General features: G+C 40.9%; 1 protein-coding gene across 4 annotated transcripts in view; it reads right to left on the reverse strand.

The window, feature by feature from the left end:
* Positions 1–13,745, reverse strand: part of Rgs20 (regulator of G-protein signaling 20) — a 160,727-nt gene that overhangs the window by 68,408 nt on the left and 78,574 nt on the right. The window lies entirely within an intron of this gene.

The raw sequence follows: 13,745 nt of genomic DNA on the forward strand, positions 1-13,745 counted from the left end.
GTAGAGGCGTCATCATCATCATCACCACCACCTTTTTTATTTTTCACACCCATGCCTGCAGGGAGTTACAACCAGGGGACACAGAACAATGTCTTATGGTAAAACAAATGGTGGGTGTGGAACCTATTCCCCCCGGGGGCCTACTGAGGGTCAGGGCTTCCAAGGGCAGCTTGGAAGCTTATTGCCATCATCTTTGCAGCACATTTTGAACCTGTCAGGCCCTCAGTTACTGCTGAATTGATGCACTCAGCATAATACAGAAATAAAGCTCCATATGCAACTAAAAGAGAGTCCATCTTGTAGCCACTATGTTCTTCCTGTTGATACAGAGGAAAAGCCAAGCACACTCAATGGGGCTTCTTGGCCAGTTGCTGCTCCTAAATTTTCTGGAACCTAGTTTGCAGGAATTTAGGGAACAGAGAAGATCAGTACCACAAGGAAGCAGCAAACGGATGGAAAGTGGGAGATAACTCTCTGGGGCAGAGTTGCTAGGTGAAAAAGAAGATGGGGAAATGGAGAAAAAAATAACAAAAGAGTCTGAGACAGAATGTGGCATGATCATACATTACACTAAGCTAACTGAGAATGTGGTATGGTGACATATTACACTAAACTGACTGGTCATTAATTTCTAAAAAAATTTTTTATTAGGTATTTTCCTCATCTACATTTCAAATGCTATCCCAAAAGTCCCCCATACCCTCCCCCCATCTCCCCTACCCACCCACTCCCACTTCTTGGCCCTGGCGTTCCCCTGTACTGGGGCATATAAAGTTTGCAAGACCAAGAGGCCTCTCTGCCAATGATGGCCGACTAGGCCATCTTCTGCTAAAAATGCAGCTAGAGACACAATCTCTGGGGGTACTGGTTAGTTCATATTGGTGTTCCACCTATAGGGTTGTACACCCTTTCAGCTCCTTGGGTACTTTTTCTAGCTCCTCCATTGGGGGCCCTGTGTTCCATCCAATAGCTGACTGTGAGCATCCACTTCTGTGTTTGTCAGGCACTGGCTTAGCCTCACAAGAGAAAGCTAGATCAGGGTCCCTTTAGCAAAATCTTGCTGGCACATGCAATAGTGTCTGCGTTTCATAGCTGATTATGGAGTGGACCCCTGGGTGTGGCAGTGTCTGGATGGTCCATCCTTTCGTGTCAGTTCCAAACTTTGTCTCTGTAACTCCTTCCATGGGTGTTTTGTTCCCAATTCTAAGAAGAGGCAAATTGTCCACACGTTGCTCTTCCTTCTTCTTGAGTTTCATGAGTTTTGCAAGTTGTATCTTGGGTATTCTAAGTTTCTGGGCTAAAATCCACTTATCAGTGAGTGCATATCATGTGAGGTCTTTTGTGATTGAGTTACCTCACTCAGGATGATACCCTCCAGATCCATCCATTTGCCTAGGAATTTCATAAATTCATTCTTTTTAATAGCTGAGTAGTCCTCCATGGTGTAAATGTACCACATTTTCTGTATCCATTCCTCTGTTGAGGGACATCTGGGTTCTTTACAGCTTCTGGCTATTATAAATAAGGCTGCTATGAACATAGTGGAGTTGTGTTCTTATTACCAGTTGGATCATCTTCTGGATATATGCCCAGGAGAGGTATTGTTGGATCCTCCGGTAGTACTATGTCCAGTTTTCTGAGGAACTGCCAGACTGATTTCCAGAGTGGTTGTACCAGCTTGCAATCCCACCAGCAATAGAGGAGTGTTCCTCTTTCTCCACATCCTTGCCAGCATCTACTGTCACCTGAATTTTTGATCTTAGCCATTCTGACTGCTGTGATGTGGAATCTCAGGGTTGTTTTGATTTGCATTTCCCTGATGAGTAAGGATGTTGAACATTTTTTCAGGTGCTTCTCAGCCATTTGGTATTCCTCAGTTGAGAATTCTTTGTTTAGCTCTGTGCCCCATTTTTAATGGGATTATTTGGTTTTCTGGAGTCCATTTTCTTGAGTTCTTTATATATATTGGATATTAGTCCCCTATCTGATTTAGGATTGGTAAAGATCCTTTCCCAATCTGTTGGTGGCCTTTTTGTCTTATTGACGGTGTCTTTTGCCTTACAGAGGCTTTGCAGTTTCATGAGGTCCCCTTTGTCAATTCTCCATCTTACAGCACAAGCCATTGTTGTTCTATTCAGGAATTTTTCCCCTATGCCAATATCTTTGAGGCTTTTCCCTACTGTCTCCTCTATAAGTTTCAGTGTCTCTGGTTTTATGTGTAGCTTCTTCATCCACTTAGATTTGACCTTAGTACAAGGAGATAGGAATGGATCAATTTGCATTCTTCTACATGATAACCGCCAGTTGTGCCAGTACCATTTGTTGAAAATGCTGTCTTTTTTTTCCACTGGATGGTTTTAGCTCCCTTGTCAAAGATAAAGTGACCATAGGTGTGTGGGTTCGTTTCTGGGTCTTCAATTCTATTCCATTGGTCTACTTGTCTGTTGCTATACCAGTACCATGCAGTTTTTATCACAATTGCTCTGTAGTACAACTTTAGGTCAGGAAAAGTGATTCTTTTATTGTTGAGAATAGTTTTTGCTATCCTAGGTTTTTTGTTATTCCAGATGAATTTGCAAATTGCCCTTGCTAACTCAGTGAAGAATTGAGTTGGAATTTTGATGGGGATTGCATTGAATCTGTAGATTGCTTTCGGCAAGATAGCCATTTTCACTATATTGATCCTGCCAATCCATGAGCATGGGAGATCTTTCCATCTTCTGAGATCTTCTTGGATTTCTTTCTTCAGAGACTTGAAGTTCTTATCATACAGATCTTTCACTTCCTTAGTTAGAGTCACGCCAAGGTATTTTATATTATTTGTGACTATTGTGAAGGGTGTTGTTTCCCTAATTTCTTTCTCAGTCTATTTATCCTTTGTGTAGAGAAAGGTCATTGATTTTTTTTTGAGTTAATTTTATATCCAGCTACTGCACTGAAGGTGTTTATCAGGTTTAAGAGTTCTCTGGTGAAATTTTTGGGGTCACTTATATATACTATCATATCATCTGCAAATAGTGTTATTTTGACTTCTTCCTTTCCAATTTGTATCCCCTTGATGTCCTTTTGTTGTCGAATTGCTCTGGCTAGGACTTCAAGTACTATATTGAATAGGTAGGGAGAAAGTGGGCAGCCTTGTCTAGTCCCTGATTTTAGTGGGATGGCTTCCAGCTTCTCACCATTTACTTTGATGTTGGCTACTGGTTTGCTGTAGATTGCTTTTATTCTGTTTAGGTATGGGCCTTAAATTCCTGATCTTTCCAAGACTTTTATCATGAATGGGTGTTGGATTTTGTCAAATGCTTTCTCCACATCTAATGAGATGATCATGTGGTTTTTGTCTTTGAGTTTATTTATATAGTGGATTACATTGATAGATTTCCGTATATTAAACTATCCCAGCATCCCTGGGATAAAGCCTACTTGGTCATGATGAATGATCATTTCGATGTGTTCTTGGATTTGGTATGCGAGGATTTTATTGAGTATTTTTGCAAAGATATTCATAAGGGAAATTGGTCTGAAGTTCTCTATCTTCGTTGGGTTTTGGCCCCGAGTTTGATTATTTCCTGCTGTCTACTCCTCTTGGGTGAATTTGCTTCCTTTTGTTCTAGAGCTTCTAGGTGTACTGTAAAGCTGCTAGTGTATGCTCTTTCTAGTTTCTTTTTGGAGGCACTCAGAGCTTTGAGTTTTCCTCTCAGGAATGCCTTCTTTGTGTCACATAAGTTTTGGTATGTTGTAGCTTCATTTTCATTAAACTCTAAGAAGTCTTTAATTTCTTTCTTTATTTCTTCCTTGACCAAGGTATCATTGAGGAGAGTGTTGTTCAGTTTCCTTGTGAATGTTGGCTTTGTATTATTTATGTTGTTATTGAAGATCAGCCTTAGTCCATGGTGATCTGATAGGAAGCATGGGGCAATTTCAATATTTTGTATCTGTTGAGGCCTGTTTTGTGACCAATTATATGGTCAATTTTGGAGAAGGTACCATGAGGTGCTGAGAAGAAGGTATATCCTTTTTGTTTTAGGATAAAATGTTCTGTAGATATCTATTAAATCCTTTTTTTCATAACTTCTGTTAGTGTCCATGTGTCTCAGTTTAGTTTCTGTTTCCAGGATCTGTCCATTGATGAGAGTGGAGTGTTGAAGTCTCCCACTATTATTGTGTGAGGTGCAATGTGTGCTTTGAGCTTTACTAAAGTTTCTTTAATCAATGTGACTGCCCTTGCATTTGGAGCTTAGATATTCAGAATTGAGAGTTCCTCTTGGAAGATTTTACCTTTGATGAGTGTGAAGTGCCTCTCTTTTTTTTTTTTTTTTTTTTTTTTTTTGATAACTTTGGGTTGGAAGTCGATTTTATTCGATATTAGATTGGCTACTCCAGCTTGTTTCTTCAGACTGTTTGCTTGGAAAATTGTTTTACTGCATTTCACTAAGAGGTAGTTTCTGTCTTTTTCCCTGAGATGGGTTTCCTGTAAGCAGCAAAATGTTGGGTCCTGTTTATGTAGCCAGTCTGTTAGTCTACGTCTTTTTATTGGAGAATTGAGTCCATTGGTATTAAGAGATATGAAGGTAAAGTAATTGTTGCTTCCTGTTATTTTTGTTGTTAGAGTTAGGATTCTGTTCTTGTGGCTGTCTTCTTTTAGGTTTGTTGAAGGATTACGTTCTTGCTTTTTCTAGGGCATAGTTTCTGTCCTTGTATTGGTATTTTCCCGCTATTATTCTTTGAAGGGCTGGATTCATGTAAAGATATTGTGTGAATTTAGTTTTGTCATGGAATACTTTGGTTTCTCCCTCTATGTTAATTGAGTGTTTTGCTGGGTATAGTACCCTGGTCTGGCATTTGTATTCTCTTAGTGTCTGTATAACATCTGTCCAGGATCTTCTGGCTTTCATAGTCTCTGGTGAAAAGTCTGGTGTAATTCTGATAGTCCTGCCTTTATATGTTACTTGACCTTTTTCCCTTACTGCTTTTAATATTCTATCTTTATTTAGTGCAATTGTTGTTCTGATTATTATGTGTCAGGAGGAATTTCTTTTCTGGTCCAGTCTATTTGGAGTTCTGTAGGCTTCTTGTCTGTTCATGGGCATCTCTTTCTTTAGGTTTGGGAAGTTTTCTTCTATAATTTTGTTAAAGATATTTGCTGGCCCTTTAAGTTGAAAATCTTCATTCTCATCTACTCCTATTATCCGTAGGTTTGGTCTTCTTATTATATCCTGGATATCCTGGATATTTTGAGTTAGGATCTTTTTGCATTTTGCATTTTCTTTGATTGTTGTGTCCATGTTATCTATGAAATCTTCTGCACCTGAGATTCTCTCTTCCATCTCTTGTATTCTGTTTCTGATGCTCACATTTATGGTCCCTGATTTCTTTCCTAGGGTTTCTATCTCCAGAGTTGTCTCCTTTTGGGTTTTCTTTATTGTTTCTACTTCTGTTTTTAGATCCTGGATGGTTTTGTTCAATTCCATCACCTGTTTGGTAGTGTTTTCCTGTAACTCTCTATGGGATTTTTGTGTTTCCTCTTTAAAGGCTTCAAGCTGTTTATCTGTGTTTTCTTTTATTTCCCTCTTAAAGTCCTCCATCATCATCATGAGAAGTGAGTTTAGATCCATGTCTTTTTTTTTCTGGTGTAATGGTGTATCCAGGACTTGCTAAGGTGGGAGAGTTTGGTTCTGATGATGCCAAATAACCTTGGTTTCTGTTGCTTCTGTTTTTAAGCTTGCTTCCTGCCATCTGATTATCTCAAGTGCTTGCTGCCCTCAATATTTCCAATAGGAGCCTGTCCTTCCTATAATCCAAGTTGATTCAGGACTCTTCAGAGTCCAGCTTTCTCTGTGATCCTTTGATTGTGGGATCCTGTGAACCTGAGATTCTGGGTGCGTCAGAGTTTTTGGCAGTCAAGCTTCCTCAGAGACCCTGAAATAGTGGTGTGACCCAGCTCCTCTTATCCTGTGATCCTGTTGTCCTAAGATCCTGGGCATGTTACAGTTCCTGGAAGTCGTGTCTCCTTAGAGGACCGTAAAACTGTCTGTTCAGTGATCCTAAGATCTCGTGGAGAGTCCTCTGGGGACTGTGGGGGTGTCTGCTGCCAATTCTGTGCCCAAGGTAACCTTGTGCTGGCTCCGACCTGAAGGGACTTGTGCCCCTGGTCAGGCCGGTTTTCTACTTCCCTTCTGCTGTCTCAGGACCTGCGTGATTGGATTAGAACAGGTGTTGTGTTCCACTCACCAGTGATCCTAAGATCGAGAGGAGAGTCCTCTAGGGACCTTGGGGTTGTCCGCTGACTCCGCGCCCTAGGTGACCCAGTGCTGGCCATATATGCTTTTTTGTTCCCTTTTTTTTTTTAAGTTTATAGTAACAGATATGAATTCCCTTATGGAACAGGTCTCACATCTAACCAGAAAGCAGGTGGTTACTCCCATAACACTTGTGCCACGATTGCACCAGTGAACACATCTTACTTGCAAGGTTGGTATCATAGTTCATAGGGTGCACTAACATGTCTTTTTTTCTCTAACACCATGAAAGCTAGGCATGAAGAAGCTGCCAGCTCAACAAACTGACTTTCCATCTTGCAACCAATGTGTGTATTATAGAACAATAGACTGTATTTGTTTGGAGCCTCTGGGGCCTCCCTTACTGTTAAGTCATAGGAGGTGTCACATACTTGGCATTTTTATTTAAGAACTTATGGCTTTCAGGAGTAGCACTATCCAGATGTACAGAGTAGTTTTCTTTCTTTTTTTCTTTTTTACATATTTTTTTAAACTAACAAAATTTATTTTAAGATATACAACTCAGTATTGACAATTTTTAAGTCATCAAAATAATTTATAATAGTTAAATGCCTCTTAAATATACATGATATCTTCTAAAGCTAAAAGTAATATGCACTCAACCAGCTTTAAAAATCTATTTGGAACACTAAACGTGATAGAAGTAGAAAAAAAAATCTCTTATGAATTCCTCTATGAAAGGAAATAGTGGCAGGTTCCTGATTAGACAGAAACAGTTCCATCTCCAAGGGAGAATACACAGTGTAACTGTGGCTTCATAGAATGAATTGGGTAGTGTTCCTTCTGTTTCTATTTTGTGGAATAGTTTGAAGAGTATTGGTATTATGTCTTCTTAGAAAGTTTGATAGAATTTTGCACTAAACCCATCTGGTCTTTTGGTTGGGAGACTTCTCTCTCTCCCTCTCTCTCTCTCTCTTTTGTTTGTTTGAGACAGTGTAAGCAGCCGACACCTAAAAGATGGCGCCGGTTTCCGGTACACCATGGCCAAAAACAACCTTACTGCACCTGCGCTAGTCACCACTTGGTGCCAACCCCTCTGGAGCGGGTGCATGCTAATGAAGTGTCGACAGGCCGATCAATCACAGGAGGACACATAGCCCTCCCCAGTGCTGGTGTGTATATAAGCAGTCCTCCCTGGGTGCCTGGGGTCCCCATAGCAGCATCGAGGCATTCCTGCAATAAAGGCTGTTGAGAAGAATCCGACCGTGTTGCGTTTTCCTTGTCGGCCAAGGTGGGTGCAACATTTTGGACCCGAGGATCTTGTGGATTCAGAACTCTTCAGCTGAGGAATGGCGGTACCAGTAAGTCTCCAAAATTGATCCCCGGTTAAAAGGGGGGGGGGATATGTTTTTCTTACCCGTGAACCCAGTGTGGGTAGCTCTTATCGTTGTTGTTTCATTTTTTGTCATTTCTGGCCTCTGCTTTTGTTTGATAGAAACAGTTAAGGCAGGTCAGAAAATTCTTATGGAACAACATGAAAGTATGTCAGAGGAAGATAAGGAACGAATGAGCAGAAAAAGGAAAAAGGGCGAAAAGGGCGAGAAAGAAAAAGGAAAAGAAAAGGGAGGAAAAATAAAAGGAATCAGTGATAAGGAAAAGGAAGTAGCAAAAATATATCCCTCATTAAAAGACTTAACAATAAGTTGAGCAAGTTCTGACTCAAGTGATTCAAAGCTTGATAAAGATGAGGAAGCTGACCTAGAAGAAGAGGCAGTTCAGTATGAGAGGGATAGGAATGATCCAGATTGGTCATACAAAACCAATCCTTTAAAAAAGGGAGGGTCAGCTGGCAAAAGAGTAAAATCAAAAGTGCCGACTCTTCCACCTTTACACTCGAGTATACAGGAAAAAAGGAATCCACAAAAGCTGGTAAACAAGGTACCTCATTTTGCCCAGAGGTTTGGAAGGAAGTTGGACTGACTTTCCCTGTCTTCTTAGATGGCCAGAGATGACGTTATCATGAGCCAATAGATTTTAAAACCATCAAACAACTGGCTGAGTCAGTCCGTACCTACGAGGTGAGTGCAGCCTTTGTAGTTGCACAAGTCGAGGCACTTGCTAGATATTGCCTCACCCCCGGGGACTAGAATAATATTACTCGGGCTTGTTTGTCGTCTGGACAGTATTTAGACTGGAGGTCCTTGTCCTATGAATATGCAAACAGTCAGGCAGCAGCAAATTTAGCCACAGGACAAGACCCTCAGAGGCATTGTGGAAAGAGCACATCGAACCTTAAAAGGACTCTTACAAAAACAAAAAGGGGGAATTGCCGATGGCCGGCCACCCAAAGAACCATTATCTTTAGCCCTCTTTACTTTAAATTTTTAAATTCTGGATGAACATGGTCATTTGGCTGCAGATAGGCATGCCATGACCTTGTCTATCCTTAAACAGGATGTAAAATGGAAAGATATCTTAATTGGTAAATGGTATGGCCCAGATCCCGTTATTTCGAGATCCAGGGGAGCTGTTTGTGTTTTTCCACAGGGTCAAGAACACCCGATTTGGGTACCAGAGAGGCTGACACGAAAATTGCTCCCCCCGACAGAGATATAGATTGTAATATTCTGGAAGGGCATGTTTTTTAGCAGAGTGTTGGCAGGGTAATAATAATACTGCTGTAGTTGTGAAACTTTCCACCTTTGTGCCTATACCAGTGGAGGCGGATCCAGAAACCTTCCCCATTTTTAATCTAATAAGACACAAGAGAGATTTTGGCATTACAGCCGCCATTATTGCATCTGCTGCGGCAGCTACTACTGCGGCTATAGTTATGACCAATCAAGTACAAATTGCTGAAGCTGTAAATAATATAGTAGAACAAACAGCTACTGCATTGACTACACAAGAAGAGTTTAATGCCCGTCTGGCATCAGGTTTATTGATTGCTAATCAAAGAATAGACTTAGTTCAAGAACAGGTTGAAGAATTGTATAAAGTTGTCCAAATGTCCTGTGTCTTGTCTCTTAAAGGTTTGTGTATTACCCCTCTCTACAAGCTAATTTCTTTCAGTCTCTTGAACAGAGTCGCCTCTTATCTGAGTACCTTAAGGGAAATTGGTCAGCTAAAACGGAGCAGTTGTCCAGAAAGCTGCTCCTCCAGATTGCCAAACTCAACGGCACTGGACCCTGTCACCTTGGGGGACTTCACCTCCTGGATCACCAATGCCTTCTCATTTTTAAGGAATGGGCAGGAATGTTGGCCTGGGGGGCAGTGGTCCTCCTGGGTTGTGTCTTTTGTATCTGGCTATTGTGTCGACTCAAATGAGAGCACACTCAGTATAAGGCAGTGGTGTACCAAGCATTGATGGTGATTGAAGATGGCACATCTCCCAATGTTTGGCTGGCCTCTTTAAAAATTAAGAGTTTGCCCTAGGTCGTCTGGCAGTTGTAGTCACACAGATCCACGGAATCCAGTGACGGGCAACTTTCCTTATGCACAGACCAACTTAAGACACGGGGCCTGGAGGCGATAGGGTAACCCTATGACAGGTAAGGCTGTGACATGAAAGGATCGACCTAAGACAGGAGCCGTGGCCGATGACAGACTTGCCCAGACCTAGTCCAGCATCATATTATTAAACAAAAAAGGGGGAGATGTAGGCAGCCGATGCCTAAAAGATGGCACCGGTTTCCGGTACACCGTAGCCATAAACAACCTTACTGCGCCTGTGCTAGTCACCACTTGGCGCCAACCCCTCCGGAGCGGGTACATGCTAATTAAGTGTCGATATGCTGACCAATCCTAGGAGGACACATAGCCCTCCCCAGTGCTGGGGTGTATATAAGCAGTCCTCCCTGGGTTCCCGGGGTCCCCGTAGCAGCATCAAGGTGTTCCTGCAATAAAGGCTGTTGAGAAGAATCCAACCGTGTTGCGTTTTCCTTGCTGGCCAAGGTGGGCGCAACAAGACAGGGTTTCTCTGTATAGTCCTGGCTGTCCTGGAACTCACTTTGTAGACCAGGCTGGCCTCAAACTCAGAAATCCACCTTCCTCTGCCTCCCAAGTTCTGGGACTAAAGGCATGCACCACCATGCCCGGTGGTTGGGAGACTTTTAATGACTGTTTCTATTTCTTTAGGGGTTATGGGACTGTTTAGATTTTGTTTATTGATCCTGAAATTGTTTTCTTTCAATGCTCTCTTTTCAAGACTTACATTTTGAATTGGCTTACAAAGTAGTAGGTTGTTTTGTTTGTTTTTGTTTGAGACAAGGGCTGCTCTTGAATTTGATAGGTAACCAAGGATGATGGCCTGCAGCTTTTTTTCCTTTTGCTTTCATCCTCAACTCCTGAGTGTGGAATTACAGGTGTATACCACCAAGCACAGTTTATGCAATGCTAGGCATTAAGCCTAGGACTTTGTACATGTTAAGCAAGCACGCTGCTAGTGGGGCTACATCCTCAACCAGGTTATGATATTTCTTAACAATTACATTTTAAAAAACTGTCTTTAAAGGATAACACTTGTAATGATAGTTCTGTCAGTGTCTATATTTCAGCCCAAAGAAGGGAAACTCAAAGGCTCCCTTGTTTCATCACAGTGCAAGTAGTCTTACTTGTTCTGCAGGAAGATATCATTTTGGTTTACTCTGTTGGTGACCTTCTATCTATACTGTAGAAGAAATTCTCCATGACTCATGGCAGATGAACTGTGAAATTTTTTACACTTCACACAAACCCAGCATAATAAAAATGTATACAAAGCTAAATGTATACAAAGCTTTCATATAAGTAACTAGCTTTCTTTATATTTATTTTATCACAAATTATACTAAGCCCCATAGAAAATTCTCTGTGACTCCCATGGATGATAGCTTGGTTCCTCTAAGTTGGCATTAGTTAGAATGTTCTACCATCAAACGTGATTCTGACATAGATGGTACAAAATAGTCAACTACTATCCTATTTAGAGCTCTGAGGCTACACTTTACTCCTCTAAAAGCTGTTTGAGTTCTTATGTGAAAAACCTCTCTGCATATTATTTCCCTGTGGCCCTTCTTCACTTTTGGGACTTGTTAATTGCCATGAAGTTTTCCTGCTAATATAAAAATCTTGAGTGTTGAAACTGTGGATTCTCAAAGGGCCTTTGATTTTATTTCCCATCCTTAGTTAGAATTTTGACTTTTGTTTTAGTTTCCTCTCTGTTACTAAAGTAAAATACTCTGACCAAAAGCAACTTTGGGAAAGAAAATGTTTATCTGGCTTACAAATCCAGAGATCACGGACCACGCCTGAGGAATTTAGGAAAGGACTTCAAGCAAGAACATAAGGCAGCAACCATGGAGTAAGACTGCCGGATGACTCTCTCTCTGACTTGCTCCTAGGCTCATGCTTGACTAGCTTTCTTATCAATTCATGACCATCTGCCCAGGGATGGTGCCCCCCACAGTAGGCTGGATGCTGTTGCATCAATTATTAATCAAGACAATTCCTCACAGATACGTCTACAAGTCAATCTTATCTAGGCAATTCCTCTATCAAGGTTTTCCTGTTACATGACTCAAAGCTGTGTCAAGTAGACAATGAAAGTTCTCTTTTAAAAAACATATCATTTATTTTTTATCATATGTATGTATAGTAGCCTACTTATCTGTGTGGGCATCCTGTGCATGCAGTGCTTGTAGAGGTCAGAAGACATTGGATTCTTCTGGAACTGGAATTACAGGAAATTGTGACTTGCCCAAAATGTGTAACAGAAGCTGAGCTCAGCTCCTCCACTGGAGAAGCAAGTACTCAACTACCAAGTCACCTCTCAAGCCTCCAGTCTGGCTTTCTGAAAAAAAAATTTCTTTTTTATTTTGAGACAGGGCTTAACTGTGTATCCCTGGCTGGCCTTTTAGATTAGGCTGGCCTCTAATTCACAGAGCACTGTCTGTATCTGCCTCTTGAGTGCAGAGAGTAAAGACATGTGTCACCATGCCTGGCTTGGGAAAACAACAACCACTTGCTTGAAAGTATACTCTCTCTGTAAAAAGAACATTATTCGAACTACACATTCACTATTCAGGAGCCTTGTAATGTTCTGTGGATTTATGTGTGTAATAGATCAGGGTTAACTAAATGTTTGCTATGAGGGACAGGAGAGCACTAAATCTTTGAGGAATATGTTCAAAAACATACAGCTTTCTACTTGATGCCAAAACTGGAGCATTACTGAGGATCTTTGACATTAGGATCTAAAACAGACTTCTGAATCATTTTCTGCTTCCCCTTCTGTCATCTTCATGGCTAGGCACAGAGTGGCAGTCTACTGCATCCAAGCAGCTGCAGCGATTCTCTCTTTTGTGTCTCATCCATTGAGCAGCAAGCTATATTTCAAGAGTGTTTATAAGGTCTGCATATTGCATCTATTCTGTCTCATCCTTAGCTTAGGTGGGTCCTGTCTCTTGCCTACACTACTACAATGAAAACTTAATACTCATATTTGCTTCTGTTCTCCACAGATTTCTAACTACTGTGGCATAGTTAAGTTATCACCTTTTAAAGCTACTAGGCTCAAACTGTTTTCTCCAAGAACCAAGTTTTTATAGTTTGGACCCAGCATGTAGCATTGTGAGCTTCTTTAAGAAATGGAACACTGAAGAAAAAAATGAAGAAGATATCAGAAGGTGGAAAGATCTCCCATGGATGGATTGGTAGGATTAACATAGCAGAAATAGTCATCCTAGCAAAAATATTCTACAAATTCAACACACTTCCCAAAATTCCAACAGAATTCTTCACAGATCTTGAAAAGACAATTTTTATTTAGCTTCACATGGAAACATGAAAAATCCAGGATAAATAAAACAATCTTGAATAGTTAAAGAACTGATGGAACTATCACGATCCCTGATTTCAAGTTGTACTACAGAGATATAGTAATAAAAACAGCATGGTGTTGGCACCAAAACAGACAGATTGGTCAATAGAATGAAACTGAAGCCCCAGAAATAAATCAACACACTAATGAACACTTGTTTGTTATTGTTGTTGTTTTTTAAGTAAATACACACTGGAAAATGAAAACATCTTTAACATATGGGATTGATTGAGCTGGATGAGTGCATGTAGGAGAATGAAAATAGATTCATGCTTATCATCCCTGGACAAGACTCAACTCCAAATGGATCAAAGACTCCAACATAAAACCAGATACACCAATGTTGTGGATAGCCCTGGTCTTGTATTTTGCCGCTAATCCCGCTTTTCCAGGAGGGGTTGCAAATGAGGAGTAAATCATGAATACAGGTGACTTGTGAACCTTTTCCCCACCTTAACTTTTTAAATAAAGGCTAGAGCCAGTGATTAGGCAATAGGAGGGAAGGTAAATCTGAAAAGTTTGGGGGATAAGGGGGAGAGGAGGAGAGAGAGGATGATGGAGTGGTAGGAGGTGGAAAAAAGATGGAGCAGAAGCTTGTGGCTTGGAGAAACCACAAGTTACAAGGTATCTGTTGAGGATGGTTCTGT

The sequence above is a fragment of the Mus musculus genome, chromosome 1, assembly GCF_000001635.26.
Source record: "Mus musculus strain C57BL/6J chromosome 1, GRCm38.p6 C57BL/6J".
Classification (NCBI taxonomy): Eukaryota; Metazoa; Chordata; class Mammalia; order Rodentia; family Muridae; genus Mus; species Mus musculus.